This window comes from Aotus nancymaae, unplaced genomic scaffold (assembly GCF_030222135.1).
Source record: "Aotus nancymaae isolate 86718 unplaced genomic scaffold, 86718_ANA_hifiasm-v0.15.2.pri h1tg000019l, whole genome shotgun sequence".
Lineage (NCBI taxonomy): Eukaryota > Metazoa > Chordata > Mammalia > Primates > Aotidae > Aotus > Aotus nancymaae.
Window position 1 is genome coordinate 43,541,515 of NW_026988431.1, and position 23,472 is coordinate 43,564,986.

General features: G+C 39.6%; 1 pseudogene; it reads left to right on the top strand.

Annotated features, from left to right (window-relative positions):
- Positions 1-7,929: 7,929 nt before the first annotated feature.
- On the top strand, positions 7,930-8,703 carry LOC105706550 (eukaryotic translation initiation factor 3 subunit J-like; annotated as a pseudogene).
- The last annotated feature ends 14,769 nt before the right edge of the window (positions 8,704-23,472 follow it).

Consider the following 23,472-nt stretch of genomic DNA (forward strand, 5'->3'; position numbering starts at 1 on the left):
CCAGGCACAAAACGATACATATTGCATGATTTCATTAGTATGAAATGTCCAGAATTAGCAAAGCCATAGAAATAGAAAGATTAGAAATTTCTATTTCTATTTTTATAACTCCAAAAGAAATTTCATATTGTTTAGCTGTCACAATTGAAGCAAACGGGGAGTGACTACTAAACAATATGAAATATCCTTTTGGAGTTATAAAAATGTTCTGGGTGATGAATGCATAACTGTGAATACACTAATAATCCACTGGATTGTACACATTAAATGAGTGGATGGTATAATATTAAATTATATTTAATAAAAATAAAAAATTTAAAAAGAAAGCATATAGAAGACTTAAATAACATAATCAACAAACGACTTAATTAATATTTACAGCACATTTCACTCAACAGCAAAATACACATTCTTGTCACATGTACATGGAGCATTCACTAATATAGATACTATTCTGGGGCACAAATCAAGCCTTTTAAAATGTAAATTTTTAAAGTAGTATAATAGAAAGATATCTAAAAATTCCCAAATATTTGGAAATTAAATAACATAGTGCTAAATAACTCATGATTCAGAGAGAAATTCATAAGATAAATTAGAAAATAATTTATAAGATAAATTAGAAAAATTCATAAATTAGAAAATAATTTAATGAAATAAAAGCACAGCATCAGCTAAAATAATGCTTAGAGAGAGATTTATAGAATTAAAGACTGATATTAGGAAAGAAATGTCTCTAAACTTTCAGCTTAAGAAACTAGAAAAAAAGTTAATTAAATCCAAAGCAAGCAGAAAGAAGACACTATATGAAAAGAGCAGAAATCAATGAAATTTAAAATAGAAAAAAAATAGAGCAAATCAATGAAACAAAAACTAGTTCTTTAAAAAAAAAATCAATAAAATTTGACAATCCTCCAGCAAGCCTGACAAAGAAAAAAAAGAGAAAAAACAAATCACCAATATCAAGAATGTAACAAGAGATATCACTACATACCCTGCAGACACCAAAAGGATAAGGGAATACTATGGAAAAACTCTACACACATAAGTTTGACAACTTAAATGAAATAGAACAATACCTTAAAAAGCACAAACTACAACAATTCATCCAATTTGAAATAGTTTGAATAGTGTTAACAATTAAAGAAATTGAGTTCTTGATTACAAACCATCCAACAAAGAATACCCTAGCCCTAATTGTCTGTCCTGCTGAATTCTATCAAACACTAAAGAAATAAGACTAATTCTATGTCATGTATTCCAGAAAATAAAAGAGGAGGAGATACTCCCCAACTCATTTTTTAATATGAGTATTATCCTGATACCAAAACTGGTTAAAGACATTACAAGAAAGGAAAACTACAGACAATATTCCTACAGACCAATTTTCCTATATACAAACATCAACAAAATGCTAGCAAATGAAATCCAGTGGTATAAAAAGATAACACATTATGACCATTATAAAAGAAATGCAAGGCTGGTTCAATGTTTAAAAATCAATCAATGCAATTCACCATATCAACAGATAAGGGGAAAAAAGGCATAAGATCATTTCAACAAATGCAGCAAAATCATTTGACAAAAATCAACAGAGGATCATAATACAAACTGTCAGCAAACTAGAAATAGGGAAAGTCATCAACTCAATAAAGGGCATTTTAGTTCTTTTGACCTAATTGATATTTATAGAATGTTCTATCCAACAGCAGAATATGCATTCTTATCAAGTGCACATGGAGCATTCACTACAACTACCTATCTACCTGCATACCTACAGCTACCATAATTCTTAATGGTGAATGACTGAATACTTTCCTCCTAAGATAAGGAATAAGGCAAGGCTGTCTGCTCTCACCACCTCTATTCAATGTTGTACTAGAGACCCTAGCTAGTGCAATCAGGCAAAAAAAAGAAAAAGAAAAAGAAATTACTTGCATACAGATTGGAAAGAAAGAAAACTGTCTCTATTAATAGATGTCATGATTGTCTACATAAAAAAATGCCAAAGCACCTATAAAAAAGTGACTCAAACTAAAAAGTGAATTAGCACCTGTGCAAGATACATGTCAATATGAAAAAATCAATTCTATTTCTATATGCTATGAATACATAATTAGAAATTAAAATGAAAATAGTATTTACATTAACATTAAAAAATCATGACACTTATGAGTAAGTTATATAACAAAACACATGGAAGATCTGTACGCTGAAAACTCAAAACACCGAGAAAAATCGAAGACCTAATAAAAGAGGGATATACTGTGTTCATGGTTTGGAAGTCTTACTCTTGCTACAATGTCATTTCTCCTTGAATTGATCCATAGATTCCATAGATTCAATGCACTCTCAATCAAAATTCTGGGAGGCTTTTTTTTTTTTTTTTTTTTTAAGAAATAGACAAATTTAACTTAGCTTGGTGGCATGTACCTGGTGTCCCAGTTACTCAGGAGGCTGAGCTAGGTGGATGGCTTGAGCCCAGGTGTTTGAGAATGGACAACATCGTGAGACTCAATCTCTGAAAAAGAAAGAAAGAAGGAAATAAATTAAAAAGTGAATAAATAAATTGACAAGTTAATCCTCAAGTTTATATAGAAATGCAAAGGACCTAGAATGGCCAAAACAAAAAGCAAAAACAAAACTGAAAAACTAACACCACCTGATTTCAAGATTTACTACAAAGCTAAAATAATCAAGAAAGTGGGGTATTGTCCTAAGGACAGACATACAGATCAATTAAGCAAAACAGAAAGTCCAGAAGTAGACTCACATATACATCGCCAACTGTCTCAATGAATGAGCCAAAGCATATGAATATGGGAAAGGATGGCCTTTTCAATAATGGCGCTAGATCAACTAGGTAGTTGCATGCAAAAAAAAGTACCTTGACCTTTACTTCACATTTTAAACAAAAATTAACAATGGATTATAGAGTTAAATAATGTAGTTAGAGTTAAAACTACAAAAGTTCTGGAAGAAATTATGGGAGAAGATCTTCATGGCCTTGTATTAAGCAGTCTTCTTTGATAGAATACAAAAAGGCATGAACCATGAAAGCAATAAATTGAATTTCATCAAAATTAAAAACTCTTTAAAAGTGAAAAGATGAGCTGCGGTGTGGGAGAAAATATCTACAAAATACAGATGATAAAGGTCTGTATACATAATCTATAAAGAACATATACAACTAAATACTAATCAAACTACCTGATTAAAAATTGTACAAAAGATTTGAATAAATAAAAGAAATACAAATGACCAAGAAGCACATGAGATTATCAACATCATTAATCATTAGGGAAATTTAAATTAAAACCACAATGAGATATTAGCACGCATTCATAATTGACAAATGACTGACAATACCCAGTGTGGTGAGAATGTGAAGTAACTGAAATTCTTAGACGTTGCTGGTGTGAATACAAAATGATTGAACCAGTTTGGGAAACAGTTTGGTAGTTTTTAATAAGTTAGATATACAACTATGATTATGATATAATGACCCAGCAATCCTACTTGTAGATATTTACCCAAGAGAAAGGAACACATATTCACAAAAACTCTTTACTTTAATGTTATAGGAGCCTTCTGTATAATAGCCTTAAACTAGAACCAATCCAAATGTCAATTAATTATTGAATAGGTAAACAAATTTCGGTATGTCAATATGATGGAATACTAGTCAGCAGTAAAAAGGGAATGAAAAACTGATACACACAAGTGAATCTCAAAAGCATTACACTAAATAAAAGAAGTTGGACAACAAAGACTTCATGCAACATAATTTCAGTTAGATGAAGTTCTAGAAAAGTAAAACTAAGTGTTCCAAAGCAAATCAGTGGTTACCAGAGGCCAGGTGTTTAAGGAGATTACCTGCAAAGGAACATGAGAAACTTTTTTTGGTGTGATAGAAATATTCTATACTCTTGATTGTGGTGATGGTGGTGGTTACACAACTGTATACATTTGTCAAAACTCACAGATCATACATATAAAATTGGTGAACTTTATTATATATAAATTATATCTAAATAAATCTGATTTTAAAATAGAGAAAGAGACAGTCCCTCTGGTTGGCACAAAGAGGACGGGTTGGTAAGGGTGATCAAGACTAAAGACCTAGAAGTTAATTATTCAGAGACAAAGCTAAAATTTTCAAAAAGAAACTTGAGAAATGAGGGGAAAGCACAAGACGACCGAAAAGGGAAAAAACAGAAGCACAGAAACAGATGAGCTTCCTGAGCACAGATTTATGTCCTAAGATAACTTAGAGACAAGGCACAGATTGGCATGACAGACACTCCCTGGGTACACAGGCCCCTGTTCCTTCTTCTGTCCCACTTTGGTCTCACTTGAATGTTGCACCAAGCAGCACAGGCTAATTCCAAGGTAGGTTCGTGCTAACACCACCGTTTCAGTTTGCCACATGCATTTTAGTACTCCTTGAAGACTGGTTCTACTGTCGATAGAATTTGGTAGAATTCTAAGCTACCTTCTGAGGCAGGAATGCCCAGAGGCCACTTGTTTATTCCTTTGGTTGGTAAGCCCATATTCCTGCTGGGCACTCACCCAGTGGCCATTTCCTGTGTTCACATGATTCCACCTTGGTAAGGTGGTCCCATGCAATACAGGGGACTTATGATCTTTATCTGAAATTTACATTTTACAGGTTTTTCTGTATTTTTACTTGCTAAATTTGACAACCCTTTACCTGAGGGCTTTCCCTCCAGGATTCTGCCTCTGCCTATTGTACCTCCTAAGTAATCCCTGAGACACTGTTTTCCCTGAATCTTATCATCTAGGGTTAATAGTGGAAATATGTCTATCCATCAAGGGGCAAAAACAGCCTGCCCAACAACTAGAAGAGAGGGATTGTCCTCTCAAGATTCAGGCAGCCAGATGAATGGAAGTATCTTTTTTTAAACAGCTATTTCCTCAACCACAAGTAATAAAAAAAACTGCTTTGTCCCATCTCCTCACCATGAAGCAAAGGGATATTTCCCTTTGCATGTTTAGATATAAATCAAAATTAAGTTCTTGCCTTAAACTAGGTAGCGTAAGTTAAAGATGTAACCAATAAAGCCTAAGATTGATTTACTTCTTTTTCAAGTTATTTTACCTACATTTTATATGAAAAGGTCTTACAGAATCTATTCTTTTTCCAAGTGTGTCTGAGTTTACATTGAAAGTAATTTCATACTAAAGAAAAACATCCTGAATTGTGGCATCTGGTGCAAGGATTAAGAATTCTTTATTGTCTGCATAATGGTCTAAGATGTCTTATTCATGAATAATCCAATATTTTCAATCTCCAGCTCAATCAACTTTATTATTTGAAATCTGTGATCTTATACATGCAATGTATTTTGAGCACATTTTCATCCTTATTAATAACGAAAATGAGATTGTTAATGAAGCTAAATGGCATGGCTGGGGTAGAGTAAGTTGATTGTTACAGAGTGCCTGAGTCAGAAATTCTTGCTCCCTTTTCTCTCTCCAATTGGTGATGAGAAACCTAACTATAATCTGATATATTATAATTATAATCGATCTACCTTGTAATCTATAAGATAATTATCTTTCATATTCTAGTTCTCCATTTTTTCTTTTATGATCCATAAATTAAGAACACATGCTTATGAATTAAATATTTAAGAATTGGATAGAAGTATGCATCCATAGATTTTTTACCACAAATAAGCCACAACCCATGGTCCCAAACCACATGAGTAATGCCTATATGTGTAAATGGGATTCTTGTGTATTAAACACATATATGTATATATCATGTTAAGATACACACAGTTGGCATATATTACATACTGCCAAGTGGGTACATGTGATTGGATGAAAAGACCGTTGTCTCTCTGCACTCCATTTTCCTTTGCTCCACTGTATCACTTAGGCATGCAACCTCTTTGCTTCAAGTTATTACAGCAGAAAAAAAGGCTGTGCCTTTTAAAAGCATAGGTGCTGAGGGGCTCAGGGCATAAAGAAGACCTAATGAAAAGGAGAGAGTCTTCCCTTTGACCCTTAATTCCTCCAAAGATTCACAGGTTAGAGAGATAGGGAAAGGAAGAGAATTAGAGGGGAGGCAAAGGGAGGTTAGCTAAACTCTGGTGTGACCTGAGAAATGGTTCCCACCTGCTGCTCCCTCCCCCAGGCTAAACAGAAGCACAGAAACACCTGGGAAGAAGATAAGGCGTAGGGTAAGAAAAATGCCAGATAAAAGGAGAGGATCCGAGCATGGTGAACTTCTGTACTCTCCTGTTCCTCTACTCCAACCTTAAAGGGGTGGCAACCAGAACCAGAGTCCCCGGGAAATCTCTATGTGCATGCTGGAGCGGCAGGGTTCAGGGCCCCAGACAGCCTCACGGAGCTGCTTGTGCCCTGGGCTGCAGCTCTGAGAGTGTGGAACCCCTGGAGCCTTGCCGCCTCTCTGTGTGAACAAAGACCAGACAGCAGTAAGGATGCCTCAGTCTTCACCGGCTTGATTGGATCATGACCCAGACCAGATACTCCCTTCCACCCATTACCTGAGCACACAACTCTTCCCCAGCAACTTAGAAGGGAGAAGAACCTCTTCTTGACTGAGACTGTTTCCTCATAAGATGTATTAAAGTTTGTTCTCTTGAGACTAAGTAAAGTGATATATTTTACACCACTAAGTTTGTGGTCTGAAATACTCTATATACACACACATACACAATGTCCATATATAATTTTTATTTATACCTATATATATAATTTCTACCTATACCTGTAAGTATTATTTTTTATTTATACTTACATTGTATATATTTTAGTTATGTGCATCTTCTATTTTATGTTTCTGGTTTGTTTTAGGGAATTTGCTTGGGAAGTGGACAATAAGAAGGGTAGGCTTTTCTTTGCTATGTGTGATGTAGACTTGAAAGGGTCCACAAAAACTTAGTATTTTAGTGGTTAAAATAAGGAAAGTGAAAAGAAATTGTGTGAGTGTGTATGGGTACATATATGTGAATAGATAGATATGTAGATACACAGGTATGTAGAGAGATATGGAGCTGCCATCTCTCTGCCGAGAGCAGTTGTTTTCCTGATGCAGAAAAACTAGAGTGCCACGAAAGCCTCTACATAAACCTGAGTAATGTATCTCCCAGGTTCTCCAGTCCACTTCACCAGTCTTAGTTTTGTGGTTCATCATGTGGCCTCTTGTGCTCTCACAATAGATGGGGAGAATTCCTGCTTTAATTCTGGTGCTGGATTGTGCTTTTTAAAATAATTAGATGATGACTGGGGAACAACACATTGACTTAATTTGGCCAACCAAGACTTTTTCTCCATTAATGAGGACGGCATGAATAAATCAAAGACCCTTTCTACAATAACCTGTCAAAGACTTTTTCAGATAAAGCTTTGGTCGTAGGTTTTTATTTTCAGGAAAAAGGAAAAGAATTACATTTATTTATAAAATAATGAAAGAAGAAAAAGGTTTTGGTGCCTCTTCATGAATCACTAAACAATAAAAAAGAAAAGAGGCAGATTTGTGAATAGCAACCCAGATGGAGAATTTGCTTCTGGGAGGGGCAAAATGGTGCAGTGACTAAAGCACAGACCCTGGAGCCAGGAGCATGGTTCAGATCCCAGCTCTGTCTCTGACTAGCTGGTGTTTAGCTTCTGTGCCTCAGTTTTCCCATCTGTAAAATGGGATTTAAAACAGTTATGTATCCAATGGAATTGGATAATTGTCATTTTCCTAAATGTGCATTTGCTTTGGGGGTCAACTACTGCATATTAAATCCCTAGAGAAGAGGCATGGACTTGAACATTTAAGGTGATAAAGATTGAGCAAACCCAGTTACTCACCTTCGCCGCACCAACTCCTCGCTAGCTCTCCTCCTCGCACACGCTCACACCCTCGCACACGCTCACACCCGGCTCAAGATGGCGGCGGCTGCGCGGCGGGACTCTTGACTCCTGGGGCGGGACGCGTTCTCCGTGAAGACCCAGTGCGGAAGGCGTGGGGCGGCGGCACTGCCGGCGGGGGCCGCTGGGAGGGCGATGATGAGGACGAGGACCTCGAGGATAACTGGGATGATGATGATGATGATGATGAAGAAAAAGAGGAAGCAGAAGTAAAACCAGAGGTAAAAAATTTCAGAAAAGAAAAAAAGCAGAGAAGATAAAAGAGAACAAACGAAGAAAGGCAAGAAGAAATTAAAAAGAGGTTAGAAGAACCTGAAGACCCTAAAGTGCTAACACCAGAGAAACAATCAGCAGATAAACCGCAGCTGAAGAAATCAGAGGAAGGGTCAGGCCTCAAATTAGCAAAGGAAACATCTGGTGTTAATAATACTCTTTATAGAATAGATGCTATGAACCCATTTTCAAGAGATGACTTCACAGAGTTTGGAAAGTTACTAAAAGATAAAATTACACAATATGAAAAGTCACTATATTATGCCATTTTTTTGGACGTCTCAGTTCACGACGTATATATTGCATTGGAAATTGATGACTTGACAAAGATTACCAATTCACTGGCTTGTGCTTTGCAGTGAAAAACAGAAGCAAGAAAAGCAAGCAAAGCAAAGCAAAGCGAAAAAGAAGAAAGGTGTGATTCCTGGAGGGGGATTAAAAGCCATCATGAAAGATGATCTGGCAGATTATGGTGATTATGATAGAGGATATATACAAGACTATGAAGACTTCATGTGACATTTTACCTTTTCCTGGTGTCATCTTTTTGTTGCTCGCAATCCCTTAAACAGATAGTACAACTTCCTTTCCTTTCAGTTCTGCCAAATGCTACAACCCGGAAGTGCAGTATCTTATGTGCTGGTTATTTAACCTCTCGACACTTAGGTGCTAATGTGCAAATGAGGGAACTTGGATCTTGCTGCAGAGGGGTTAAAATTGGGAACCTCAGTTGCTACTAAATCGTAGTTCAAAACAAACCTAATTATGTTGCTATCTGATTTCATAGCATCAGTCACTACTAAATCGAAAACAAAAGATTGAAACATGACAAAAAAAAAATTGTGTGGTGTTTACCAGCCCCATTCAGTAATACAGCCTTAACCTACCTCCTTGAACTACTTCAAAACTTGTCAAGAAAAGCAGTTTGCAGCAGTGTGCACCTAGTATTAAAATTGCTTTGTCTTAAAATTGAGCATCAGGATATTAAAAATACGTTGTAAAGAAGACTGCTTATCTCAGAGTGAAGATACTATGGCTGGAAAGCACTGGTTTCATACAAAATTAAAATGACCAAAATCCTCCAACTCTGAAGCTAAAAAATGCAAATCTCGGCCAGGCGCGGTGGCTCATGCCTGTAGTCCCAGCACTTTGGGAGGCCGAAGCAAGCACATCATGAGGTCAGGAGATTGAGACTATCCTGGTCAACATGGTGAAACCCTGTCTCTATTAAAATACAAAAAAATTAGCCGGGCATGGTAGAACGTGCCTGTAGTCCCAGCTACTCAGGAGGATGAGGCAGGGGAATCACTTGAATCCGAGAGGCAGAGATTGCAGTGAGGTGAGATCGCGCCACTGTACTCCAGCCTGGCAACCGAGCAAGACTCCATCTCAAAAATAAATAAATAAATAAAAGAGGGTAAACCTTTCCATTATTGCATTACATATTGTGGAATCTCTTGAGTGCAAAGACTCACTAGTTCTTTATCAGGCTATTTCTACTGATGAAGTGCTTCAGATGGGGAAGGGAAACTCTACCTATTTTTATTTGCCTGATTTAAAGTGTCTGAGGAACAACTCTTTTGTTCTCTTAGGCAGCAATGGAACAACTTTACCAGGGTTTTGGCATTTCCTTTCCTTTATAAAACATGCTCAGCAAACCGCACCAGTTAACTACAGTTTGGTAAATTGTTAACAATTATGACATCTGTAATGTTTTATAAAGCAACTGATTTAATAAAGTCACTATTGTGAGGACTTAAAAAATGATAAAGATTTACAAACAGCATTTTAATACTCGTTTTGACTATTCAGAATAACATACTATGCAAGTCGATGCTATCAAACAAAATAGAAAGTGTCTTCAAGTTTTCCCAAAGTCAGTTGTATGACTTGCTACATGCTCTTTAGTTGCTTGAAAAAAGGTCAAGACGAAATACAGAACAATTAAAATAAACTTTAAAAACTAGGTGCCTGGGACCATCTGTGAGCTACTAGTGTTTTGCCGCCAGGAACCGAAAAAGAACTATGGCCACCTGATCTTTTGGCCATAACTAATCCAAAAGATACTTCAAGATAAGCAGAATAAAGCATTTTACGTCTTGGGGCCTGATTGCTTTTACAGGTAACTCTTTCCTAAGACACAAACGAGACTAGACAATCTGTAAGAGAGTCGTATTTGACTGCAGTATTGTCATCATAGGAAGAATAATAGTGCTTTCGGTCTATATTAAAATCAGAGTTGAAAGGACCTTAACAATGATCAAGGGTAACCCCTTCCCCTCATTTTTCAGATGGCAAAATTGAGACTTCAAGAGTTTAAAATCTTTTTTTTTTTTTTCTTTCTTAACGGAGTTCCACTCTTGTTGCCAAGGCTGGAGTGCAATGGTTCGATCTCGGCTCACTGTAACCTCTGCCAACTGGGTGCAAGTGATTCTCCTGGCTCAGCCTCCCAAGTAGCTGGGACCACATGCATGCACCACCATGCCCAGCTAATTTTGTATTTTTAGTAGAGACAGGGTTTTGCCATGTTGGTCAGGCTGGTCTTGAACTCTCGACCTGAGGTGATCCGCCCACCTCAGCCTCCCAAAGTGCTGGGATTACAGGTATGAGCCACCACGCCCCGTCAAGAGTTTAAAATCTTTATTCAAAGCCAAACAGCTTGCTAGTAGCAGAGCTGGGATAGTAACTCAGATCCCCTGCCTAGACCTTCAACTTCATCTCATCCCTCTCTATCTCACCACACCCCAGAAACCATTGTTCTCATTCAGTTCTCCTGACAGGCCAGGCTTGAACCCACCTCAGGCCTGGGCGCTTGTTTCCTCTCCCTGGTCCCCTCTGTACTCCTGTGGCTTCTCCTGTCAGGTATTACCTCAATTATGATCCTTTATAGAGGTTCTTTCTAAAACCCACCAGTCACTGTCTATCATATCACCCTGTTTAATTTTCTTCTCACCACTTATGGAGATCTGAAATTATCATCTTTATTAACTATTATATCTCTATTGTCTTTCTGCCATTCACAGGTAAACTTCAGGAGAGCTGGGGCTTTACCTGTCTTGTTCTCTATTGTATTTTCCGCTTCTAGAATGGTGTCTGGTACAGTGTAGGTGCTCCATGAATACTGTTAAATGCATAAAGGAAGAAAAAGAGAGCTTTTAAGAGTTGCTCTGTTTATCTGTACCTTCTGATTATTCTGTACTTCCACTGTAATGTAGCACGTTGATACTAACTACTATTTATTGAGGATGTACTATATTTTCAAAAGTTATGTTAGGCCTTTTACAAATCTTATCTTATTGTCTTTACAACAACCCTAGATGGAAGGCATAATTATCCCTGTTTTACTGATGCAAAAGTTGAGGCTGAGAGAATTTAAGTGGTTCAAGCATGTGGCAAAACCACATTCAGATCCACGCTTTTCTAACTTGAAAGTAATCATGTCTAAGATTTGCAACCTCCTTTATTTATTAGATCTGTTCCCAGGTGTTCAGTATCAGGGCAATATCAGTAAATACAATTGTAGAACACTTACCAGATTGTAAGTGCTCAAAATGGGTTTAATTTCACATAAATAATGAAGCAGTCAGTTGGAAGTACAAAGATGCTCATAATTGCATTGACCTGTGAATGTTCAAGCGAACTTGGCATCTTCACCTGTTTAGGGTTTGATTTGTTGCTAGGGCTTGTGACAGGAGAGGGAACCTAGAGTGTTCTGTGAGGGGAAAGCTATTGGCTATGGGATGACAGCTCAGGAGGGGCTAGTGTTAAGTTTGGGGTTCAGCCTGCACTTGTGCAAGAGGCCTATACCTGAGGGAGATGGGGTTGGGGTTTCTTCTTTCAAGCAGTGAATCAGGATCTTAAGAAAAATTGAAAACAGGATCCCCAGCCCTCGTCTTGTTCTCTGTCCTGATATAAATGACTAACTGCTCTCAGCCCCCCAACCTGTGAGTGTGGGGTGCTATGTACATGCTGACTGACAACCATGTTGGAAGATGGTTGTCATTTGGGGTTGGCAGCCTTTGGGGGCGGCCGCTATTGTCAAGGCTACTGTAACTTTCTGCCTTGATTCTTACATCTTGGCTACTATGGGAGAAGGGAGGTGGGACACCAGAAGAAGGTCAGACAAGTCCGAGAATATTTCTAGTCTACCCAGAGAGCACCAGGTGGAGAAAGTTTAGGAGTGGGGTCACTGGTCTAGTCGGCTGATTCTAATCTTGGCCCTGGTCACGGGCATTAGGCACAGGGCAGGACAGGGCACAATTTGTGACTACCCCGATGTGCAGACAATGTCCTCCATGGGCCCTCCCCCTCCTGCCCCAATGCCTCAGTCCTTTACAATGTGTTCCGACCACCCTTCCTGCTAGCCTACCCCCAGGAATTCTATCTCAAGAGCCCACTTTCATGACTGGAGCTTGCACTCTGTAGACTGCTCGGGCATCCTTGAGCAGTGGGTTGCATATGAAAAACATAAAACTGGATTTTAAAATATGTTAATGGCAAAAGGAAAGAATACTACTCGGACATCAGATATAAAGTGGAAGGGGTGAAATGTTTTTCTTTAACACACTACCTGGCAGCTTCAGGATAGCAGTATGGGAGAAAAAAGTAGACCATGATGTTTTAATGAGATGTTGTGGTTTTTAAGAGGGAAAAGAGAAGAGGCCTGGGAGGAAAGCAGAATATGCTGACTGGGGCTGGGGGTTCACCTAAGAGAAGTGTGTAGGATTGGAAGAGACAGAGGGCTGGTTTAGGGAATTTCAGCTGCCAGAATCCTGGGGTGCCAGAGGAGGGCAGATGTCTTTCAAAGTCGAGGGACACGCATGGACTCAGATAGGAAAGGACTCAGCTATTTTAACATACATTTCCAGTGATCAGGGCTGAGAAGGATAGGCAGATTTTAAGGCTGGTAAGCAGAGCACCTGCACCTTGAATGACAAATCAGTCATGTGGCTCAAAGAAGCAGCACAAACAAAGCAAGCTGTTCCTAGGGCTGGCTGAGCCATTACCAAGGTCAGAGGAAGCCTTAAATGTGAGCATGGCATGCTGAGCTCTGATGTGGCCAAGGAGTGAAGTCAGGGTGAAGTGGTGTCCAGACTAGGGTGCGCCATGTAGACACAGGTGTGGGGGGCAGGGAAGAAAGCAGAGGCTCCTGAATCCATATGCCTACAAGAAAGAAAGCGAGTCTACATAAGCCTCCAGAGGAGCTTGAACAGTAAATCAGATCTTTGCCACACTTTGGGCTGATTCCCATTCTACCCTGGTTAGAGCTAAAAGCAGAGGCTCCTGAATCCATATGCCTACAAGAAAGAAAGGGAGTCTACATAAGCCTCCAGAGGAGCTTGAACAGTAAATCAGATCTTTGCCACACTTTGGGTTGATTCCCATTCTACCCTGGTTAGAGCTAATCTCTGATTGGGCTGCCTAGAGAGAAAAGTGAACAGCTAGCTTGATTGGAGAAGCCCTTAATGTAATAGTGGAGATAATGTTTCTCATCAATGTTTCACTTCATCATAGGGCTGGAGCTAGAAGCAGGCAGCTAACTAACTGGAAGGGATCAAAGGGAGTTGGTTCAGAACAGACTGGGGACACCTCATACAGGAGAACTCTGGCTGCATCTCGTGGGTACCCCTTTGGGACGAAGCTACCAGAGGAAGGAACAGGCAGCAATCTTGGCTGTTCTGCAGCCTCCACTGGTGATTCCCAGGCAAGCAGGGTCTGGAGTGGACCTCCAGCAAACTCCAGCAGACCTGCTGCAGAACAGACCGGGATGGTTTGTTCATGCCAAGTTGTCAGAGTAACTGAGGCTGTGGACCCATTACCCACCCAGCCATTCCTGTACTAAAGATTGCCAATGCTGAGACTTTGTTAAAGGGGAAAATTTATCCCGTGGGAGAAATGAGAGAACTAGATACTGTCCACCTTAAAACTAATTTCCAACCCAAAAGGTCTGGCAATCAAGGCAATAGTCTGAGATCAACAAACTGTACTGGGTCTAAAAGAAGCAGATGTTTAGAAAGCAAGGCATCTGTCAGGAGACACAAAGATGGTTAAGGTGATAAAGACTTATACAAACAGCGTTTTAACTCTCATTTTGACTCTTCATAACCTGCTATGCCAGTTGATGCTATTAAACAAAATAGAAAGTGTCTTAAAGTTTTCCCAAACTTAGTTGCGTGACTTGATACATGCTCTGTAGTTGTTTGAAAACAGTTCAAGACACAATACAGAAGGCAGAGGATCTGTTGGGAAATGTTTAGATGTTCAGAAGGCAGGACATCTGTCAGGAGACACAAAGATGGGGCTCCATCTTAAAGACATGGCAAGGCAAAAGTCAGAGTTCAGGTCAGTCAGCATAATGCTTGTGACCAGGTGTATTCTATTTAGCATGGAGTTGGTCTCAAGGTGGGGAAGGAATGGGTCTATGCATGGTTTGGGTGGGGTTTATTCTATCCTCACAATAGGGGTGAACCCTGTTGACTTAATCTAGTGATTGGTTTATGGATGCATAAGCCAATCTGAGACAATAAGAAACAACATGCTGGCTAGGGCTTCTAGGAAAGAAACTTTTCCTTTTCCACTTGATAAGCCTCTTTTCCTCTGGCAGTGGAGTGTGAATGTGTGAGGTGCACGGTTGCTGTAGTCATGGGGTGGAAGGCATGGGGCAGGGTGAGCTGCAGCCCCACATCATGTGGAGCTGAGGATGGATCCTTTGTTGTGGTAAGGAGGAGGGAGGACTTTAGTGGATTATCTGAGCTGCTGGATCAAACCCGACTTGATGTACCAATTACCCCTGTGTTTCAGATACTGGAACCAATACATAGTATTATTGTTATTACTTGAGCCAAGTAATAATAATAATAATAGGTATTTTCTTTTTTTTTGTTTCTTCAACACGGAGTTTTACCTGCTGTTTTTTCAACACAGTCTTAGAGCGAAAGGAACAAAGCCTAAAGGAGGAGTAATAATGGTATCCAAGGACTCTGAGTTCAGGAATCAGACTTTTAGAAAATAGCTCCTCCTGGCTTTTTGGGGGATGATGGTTTGGAATGTTACCTGAGTGCAGTCCTCCTGGATGGGGGGCTTCTTTTTGGAAGCAGCAGCTCCTACCAGAAGCTAGATATGGGGCAGTGCAAAGCCAGTAAAGATGTTCAGAAGGTAAATGGTGAGAATGTTGTAAAATTGGGTTGATTTTTGTTCAGGGCTTTCCTAAAAGGGTAGATGGGTCAGAATTTCTTGTGCTCTGCTAATTGTTTTACTGATCTCATCTCCGAAGTTAGAGAAAACTCACCAAATTGGGCCTTCCAGATTGTTCTCTAACTTCTGAGAAAGTAAGACAGCCCCAAATACCACAAGCTGGCAGAGTGTGGGTGGTGCCGGGAGAAGGCGCAGAAGTGTTGCTGGTAGACGGCTCCCATGGGTCCATTCAGAGGGAATGTGCTCCTGGGGCCTGGAAGTCACTGTCAGCCTCAACCTCACAGTCCGTGGAGGGGGAGCCCAGCCATGAGGCTGCTCTTGTGAAACATTCTGTTTGGGGTTCAAACAGCGCATATGCATCCCAGTGAAAAATCACCAGCAAAAAAGAAAAAAAAGGCTGTACAAATAGGTGATCCCTTTCAGCGGCATGACATCAAGAGCAGGGAAATTCCCCAGTACTGCCTTGCCTCTTCCATTGGCTTGTATTCTCTCTAATGTGAACATGCTGGTGCTGGGTGATCTATGAGCAAGCACTCTAAATTAAATTGTCTCTTAGTATAAATTAATTTATCAACCCTCTGCTGGGAGCAAGGTTGGTGTTTTGGAGAGAGGAGAAAGAACATGAATGTATTGATCAGACTGGCCGGGCAACGAGACCAGGAAGAGATAACAGATAGTTATTAAGTAGTTCTGTGTGTTGGGTCAGGCTTCTTCACGGACTCTTCAAATACCTGACTAATTTGGTGTTTCCTTAAAGAGAGTGCTGACCAAACTAGTCTTGCAAGAGACAAGTCTCCAAACTTTTTTGCTCAGTTACCTCATAAAAGAATTTTGAGGAGTCACATATCCTTTTGCACAGTTAACATCTAAGATCTTTCATTATAAGACTAAAGATTTTTTTTTTAATAATAGGAGTAGAAAAGATCAAACATTCAAAAGATAACTTGAAATCAGGTGGGGATGGATCAAAATTGACATAAATATTTCATAATATTACTTGATAAAATGTTTTAACTAGCTTGTTGAATAAAGATCCCCAAATTTAAAAGAAATGATGTAGAATTTTTATCCAAGGATTTTCTTTTATGTATTTTGAAAAATTTGGTAGTCTCAGAAAACATTCCAGTTATAGGCTAAAGAATATATGTCACAAACCTGTACCACTTCAGCTATTCTGAATTCAGAGCATCTGTGCAGGCCCCAAACACCTCAATGCAAAGCTTCGGGCTTAACAAAAAGACAGTGGGCCCTAGGGACTTCATGATTTATCATCAAAGAAGTGGGAAATCCAGAGTAATCAGATCTCGGTGCAGGTCCCCATGATAAGATGTGGAATAAGGTTGGGGCCCGACTCTCTCTTATAAGGGGGAGAAGACCACGGTATTGGGAAGGCAGGCTGATACTTAGGTGAGTCAGTTTTTATGAAAAGAATCCATATAGAATTAAGATCTGGAAACTGGTTCATTTTACTCTATCTCTTGGAAATCTTTGTGTATCCCTGAAGCACATGTATGTATGTATGAAGACAACTCTTGTATATTCTTCCATGACACTAGGGTTCCAAGTTTAAATTTATTTGGGAAACGCATGCCAGATTCCCTGATTGGCTTCTTAAAGACTCTGAGAGGGGCCGATGTGGTGGCTCACCCCTCTGGGTAATCCAAGCACTTTGGGAGGCTAAGGTGGGAGGACTGCTTCAGTATGTGTCACAAACCAGTACCAGGAATTTGAAAACAGCCTGGGCAACATAGCAAGACCCCATGTCTATAAAAAATTTAAAAAATTAGCTGAGCTTGCTGGCACATACCTGCAGTTCCAGCTACTCAGTGGGAGGTGGGAAGATTGCTTGAGCCCAGAGATTGCACTTAGCCTGGGTGACAGAGTGAGACCCTGTTTCAAAAAAAAAAAAAAAAAACTGAGGGAGCCTGTAGTAAAGGCACACATCCTTGTTTAACCTAGAGTTTTCCAAGTATACTTATTTATTTTTATTTAACACCTACTAGCATTATTATAAAAACTTTGGAATATTATTATCAGGATTCTATGGATAAAGAAATTGAGATTAAGTCACTAGCTCTAAGTCAGGGATCTACAAACTCTTTCTGTAAAACATCACGTGAAAAATGTTTTAATCGTTGAGAGCTGTGTCATTTCTCTTGTGGCTGCTTGACTACTTCTGGGTCACAAAAGCAGTCATAGACAACACCTCAGTGAGTAAGCATGGCTGTGTTCCAACAAAACTTTTATTTATAAAATCAGGTAGCAGACTGGATTCTGCTCTCAGGCCTTAGTTTGACACCCCCTACTCTAAGCCATTTATCTTAAGGGATTTGAACCCAGGCCTGATAACTTTATAATGTTAACCCTGTCTCCATATCACACAGATGAGGTGCCATGGAAGACCCCAAAAGGGGAGGCTGGGGCCCAGGAGGCAAACCTCATCTTCTTGAGCCTGTTTGCAAGGCTGGCTTCTTCCAGTTTGAGGGTCTCTCCCTCAGTGTCAGAGTTTGCCTGCCACCAACCTCATTCATCTTTAATAATAAATTAATATAGATATCAAAGCGCAAAGAGTAAACATCCCCCAGCAGGCTTCAGTTGCAAAGTACAAAGTAAAGTACACCAGTAATTTTTTAGCACAAATTAACAGCTCCGCAGTTCTGGGCTCAGTTGGGCCCACAAAGAGTTCTTTCTCTTGTCATTTAATAGGCTTGTCCTTGAATCAATAGCTTCCGAATACTGTTAGTAATTAGAATGGCTATTTCCATCTTAAGTTTTTCAAAACTTTTAGAATGCTAAGAAATATTTGTGAACCTTTGTCTGCTGCCAAGGTAAAGATATTTACCTGGGAAAGAATGCCATATGTAACCGGCCCTGATTTGAACTCACCCTCCCTCATACGACCTGGAAATCTCTTGGGAAAAGCCTAAGAGAGTTCCTTTTTAAACAGATTCCAATGGTGGTCATTATTTTTTGACCAGAGATTGCTCCCTGGAAGCAGAAGCTATCATGGGGCAGCTACAAAGTGCTGCAGAGGGTTCAGTAATCCCTAATCATGGAGACCCGTTACAAAGGCCTTCATTACGTTATTAACCTGTGCAACAACAGAAAGAACTATTTTCATTTTTATAAGAATGGTAGGCAAGGGTCAGGTCATAAAAGCCTAGAGATGTAATGCTAAGGAAGTCAGATTGGATACTGCAGAGAACTGTTAAAGAAGGGGAGTGATACTCAAATATGCATTAAGAAAGTCCATTTAAGCAACAGGATGAATGAGAAGGAGGGCAGAGGTCTTTACAACAGTCTGGGAGAGAGATGATGGGGTCATGATTTTAGGCTGTGACTATGGGAGAACACACAGAGGGTGGGTTCGGAAGAGAAGAGTCAAGAATAACCCATATTGTTACATAAATCATAGGTTGAAATGAAAATTTCAGAGTCAAATGCTAAACTAAACAAGGTTTTCCTTTGATGGAGTGGGAAAAGACTGAGAATCATGATGAAATGCAGGATTAAGCTAAAAGCAGTGACAACTCAGGGTTAGGAGGGATGATGGTTGTAGTTAGAGGGACTTTAGTCCTCACTCCACTCTTGGTATAGAAAATTGAGATTTTTCCCAATATTGTGAAAGTTGCCATGTAAATGCAGCTTCCAGCCTCCTTCTCTAGTTTCAAACATATGGGTACCTTAAACCCCACCAGTATAGAAATTCTGGATTTCTCTTACCACTAACCATCATATAAGATGCTGCATGTTTTTGCAACAAGCATGTAAGTAATCTTCAAAATAAGTAATCTTTATTTTGAAGCCAGGATCAGTGACCCCAGCTTCTTTGCTTAACTATAAATTAAACAATTCTTCTGTTTTATAATCATTACTACAAACATGGGTAACATCCAGAAGGGCTACTCCTTGAAACAAAGAACAGAAAGTGACTTTTCAATGTAGGGTGTCAACTGCAAAGAAACAACGCCATAGAGAAGCACTCATGGCTTGGTTATGACAGTTTCCAAATCAGAGGCTGAGACATCCATCTTAAATATAGAAATCTCTGTGCAGGCAGCGTCCTTTCTGCTCTCTCAAAGCCTGCCAGGACTTAGAGGCTGTGTCATAGATCAGTGCCACCTACAATCAAAGGGCTGAGGAATTCTGGTAATTGTTGAAGCTTCACCAATTGTTTCCAAGGCATATCAGGGTTTGGAGCGACAGGTGAGATTCCCTTTGAATCATCTCCCCTTTCACTCTGGCCAGTTCAGAAGCTGCCAGCCGGCTGCTGCCTCATCTCCCTGTGGCAGCCACCTGACACCACTTTGGGCTTTATGCCTGTACCACTGGAACTCAGTAGCAAAATCAGATCCAACTCAGCGTTATCATGGGCACTGCAGAAGTGGCCTATTCTCAGGTTTTAGATGTTCCTTTGTGTTTGGCGTTGCTTCCTCCTGGCTGTCTTCTTGACCTGCTCTCTCCCCCGGCCTATATCTTCTAACCTACTCATTGAATACCCACCACAAGCTCTGTGTGGGGGCTCTAAGATGCACAGGGCATGGTCCCTATCCTCAGGGACTTGACAAACCAGCTGGAGAGAGAGCGAGGAATATACACATCAATATTAAGCACCAACAACGTTCTTTTAAAGTCACACTTTTGTTTTAACGTTCTCTGGTCTCTCCATGTGTCCGTGTATGGATATGAGTGCCAAATCAGGGGTATGATATTGTGAAAAAATGGTATTTCTTCGTGGAAGTTACAGATTGTTCCTTGTGAGGTTCATGGGAGAAGGGTAGACAAGTGTGGATAGAGTATACGTGGCTGGGCGTGTCAGGAATACAACACCCCACAGGCTGTGACACAACACCTTTCGCTAAGGTTGGCCAGGTTCATTCATTCATATACATTTTACCTGAGGTTAGTTTTTTATTTTTTGGGTGGCTAGACTGTGGGACCATGAAAGGAATTTCCAGGAAACTAGGTATGGAACAAATGTCTTACTTCAGGGTAAACCTAAGCAGTGGGGTCCTAACAAACTGTTAAGGTTTTTAGGTTTTTGTCCCTTCTCTGTAAGGCGGCAAAGGAGTGAAACTAGCAAAAGCCTGAGCGGAACCCCCAGGGCGTTTTCCAGGCCTCTGTTTATTCTGCATCCACCGATCTCTCCACAGTAAAGAAATATATTTAAGGTCCCGGTGAAACTGGACCCTAAAGCATTCTGTTCAGAAGTTTCAACCCGCAAGGGAGCAAAGCAGTTCCAAAGGGCCGATCTTACTTTTTGTTGGAAGCTTCTGAGCTCTGTCTGTCCAAAGAACATTCTGCTGATGACTCACAACAGACGGTTAGTTAGGACTGCTTGGCTTTAAGGAAACAGACACCGTACAAAGCATAAAGATCTCTCTGGCAGTTGGGATTTCTGCTTTCAGTTTGCTAACACTGAGTTCCTCTCTGTCGCAATCAAAAAAGTTGAGCCCTTCTGTGACTCCAAGCACCACTGAGTATTTGTTTGCAGGCCTGTATGTGGTGTTGGGGAGAGAAAGCTGCCAGGAGACAGGCCTGGACCAAACTGCAAGGCTGATTAGCAGGAAAACAGACTCTAGCCTTATACATATTGACGAGTGAATTGAAATTTCTCAGCTCATTTACTCCTCTAATTCAGACTGGGGCTGGATCATTGCCCTTGGTGGTCTTTAACATTTTCCTCTGTCCTTGTATGACTTGTTGTATAGCAGTGAACTACAGCACAGGGCTTCGGGATCAGACAGACATGAATTCCAATCCTGAACCTCTTTGCTACTTTGGGAGAGATACTTAATCTCTATAAGCCTCAGTTTCTTCATCTATAAAATGGGGATAATAACAGCACATAGGGTTACTGTGAGGATTAATCCCACTAAAGTATATAAGTACCTGGCCCATTGCCTATTCCACCATGGGTGCTCAATAGTTTATTTCCCTCCCTGCTTCTAGCTTTGCCACTTAATAGCTGTGAGACTTTTAACAAGTCATTTCAATGTTCCTGGTCATGATTTTCCTCATCTTTCAATTGGGTAGGAGGCACAGCTCAACACATCCCAGTGAGCAGGTATTATATATTATATAATATATATATGTGTTATATATAATATATATAAAATATAATATATACGTGTTATATATTATATAATATATATATTATATATTATAATATATATTTTATATATATATTATATATTATAATACCTGCTCACTGGGATGTTCTGAGCTGTGCCTGGGTGTGCTTGTGGCCGTGGGCAATGACAACCCCGGGAAGACCTCCCTGATGGCTCGATGGGCAGTGTCACAGTCGTTACCCCTGTTGGATGGTAGAGTGCCAGCTGTATGTCTGAGAGGTCAGGGAGTGTCTCTTCCCAGAGTTGGGACAAACCTGTAGGTGTACTCCTGATAGGTGGACATAATTGAATCCAAATTGTAAATATTTTATTTCCTTTGGGAATCTTTCATTTGTCCCTTTTTCCTCTGCAACTGCTGCTATTTTAATCCAGGCTCTTCTCATCTCAGATATGAACAGCAGCAGTAAAACTGATCTTTTTGCTCTCTGACTTCAGGTGAGTCTTTCAAAAATTCCAATCACCTCTAGTCATTGTACTGCTCAAAAGCTCAATGGCCCCATCACTTCCTAGATAAACTGAAGACCCCTAAGACCCTCTGATGTGGCCCACTTTATCTTACTCCTACTATACGCCTCACAAACTCTCCACTCATCCACTAGGGTTTCCTCACAGTTTTTCAATGACGATGTGCATATTCTTTTTTTTTTGAGACCAAGTCTTGCTCTTATCATCCAGGCTGGAGTGCAGTGGCGTGATCTCAGCTCACTGCAACCTCTGGCTCCCAGGTTCAAACAATTCTCCTGCCACAGCCTCCTGAGTAGCTGGAATTACAGGTGCCCACCATCACGCCTGGCTAATTTTTGTATTTTTAGTAGAGACGGGTTTCTCCATGTTGCTCAGGCTGGTCTCGAACTCCTGACCTCAGGTGATCCGCCCAAAGAGCTGGGATTAAAGATGATGTGCATATTCTTAAATGCCAGCCCTTGTTCATGCTCTTCTCCTCGCCTGGAATACATGGCCCCTCAGCCCATCCTAAATATAACCTCACTTTTGCCATGTGGTCATTATAGTCATTGCAACTCACTGCAACTTGGTTTGGGAAACAAATGCCTGGGTTTGTGGGCTCAAGAATGGTCCCAGTAAGTCAAGCAGGAAGGAGAAGCGGCTTGGATGGGAAGAGACGGTAGATCTTGGAGATGTTGAATTTGTGGCAGTGGCATTCTTGTTGTTCCTTCTTTCAAAATCACATTGGATTTTGGTTAGAGAAATGTTTGGGGAAGTGTTTCTCAGAAAACAATACATACACATAGTTTTTAAAATTTTGTTTTGTTTTTGTTTGTAAAGAAGACTAGAAAGAAAGATATAAAGAAAAAGTAAAAATTACCTCTATTTCCAATACCTCAATATTACTACTGATATTTTAATGTATGTCTTTCTTGGCCTTAAAAAGTTATTTTTAATTTTTTTAAGAAAAAAATTATGTCATATGTACCCTTTTTATACCTTTTAGTACATTATATTCAACACTCTATTGTGAATATTATTTACATCAATAAATCCTGACTAAATAATAATGTTTAATGTCTGTTAAAGGCTGCACTATAATGTATTTAATCAATCTCGTATTGGTGAAACTTAGTTTATGTCCAGTTTTCATTTTCTCAATATATGACATTATTTTTTATAGCTGAGTTAAAAAAACTATATTGACCTTTAGAGACAAAATTTGCAAGTGTTCATTGTAAAAACAAAAAATAGAGAGAGAAGCAAAAATAAAAATAAAATAAAAATAACTCACAATTCTATTACTCAGAGATAAACTATAGCTAGATTTTGATGGCACTCCATCCCCAAGTTGACAGAACATTTATTGCAAAATTTTGATAATTTCCTTCTATTTGCCTCTCTGCCCAAAAGGCTATAATTTTATCTGAGTACTCATGTAGTAAAACCTACTGATGTCTTCACATTTTACACATGACTACTGTTTTTTTTTTTTCCAGAGCTTATATATTAGGTA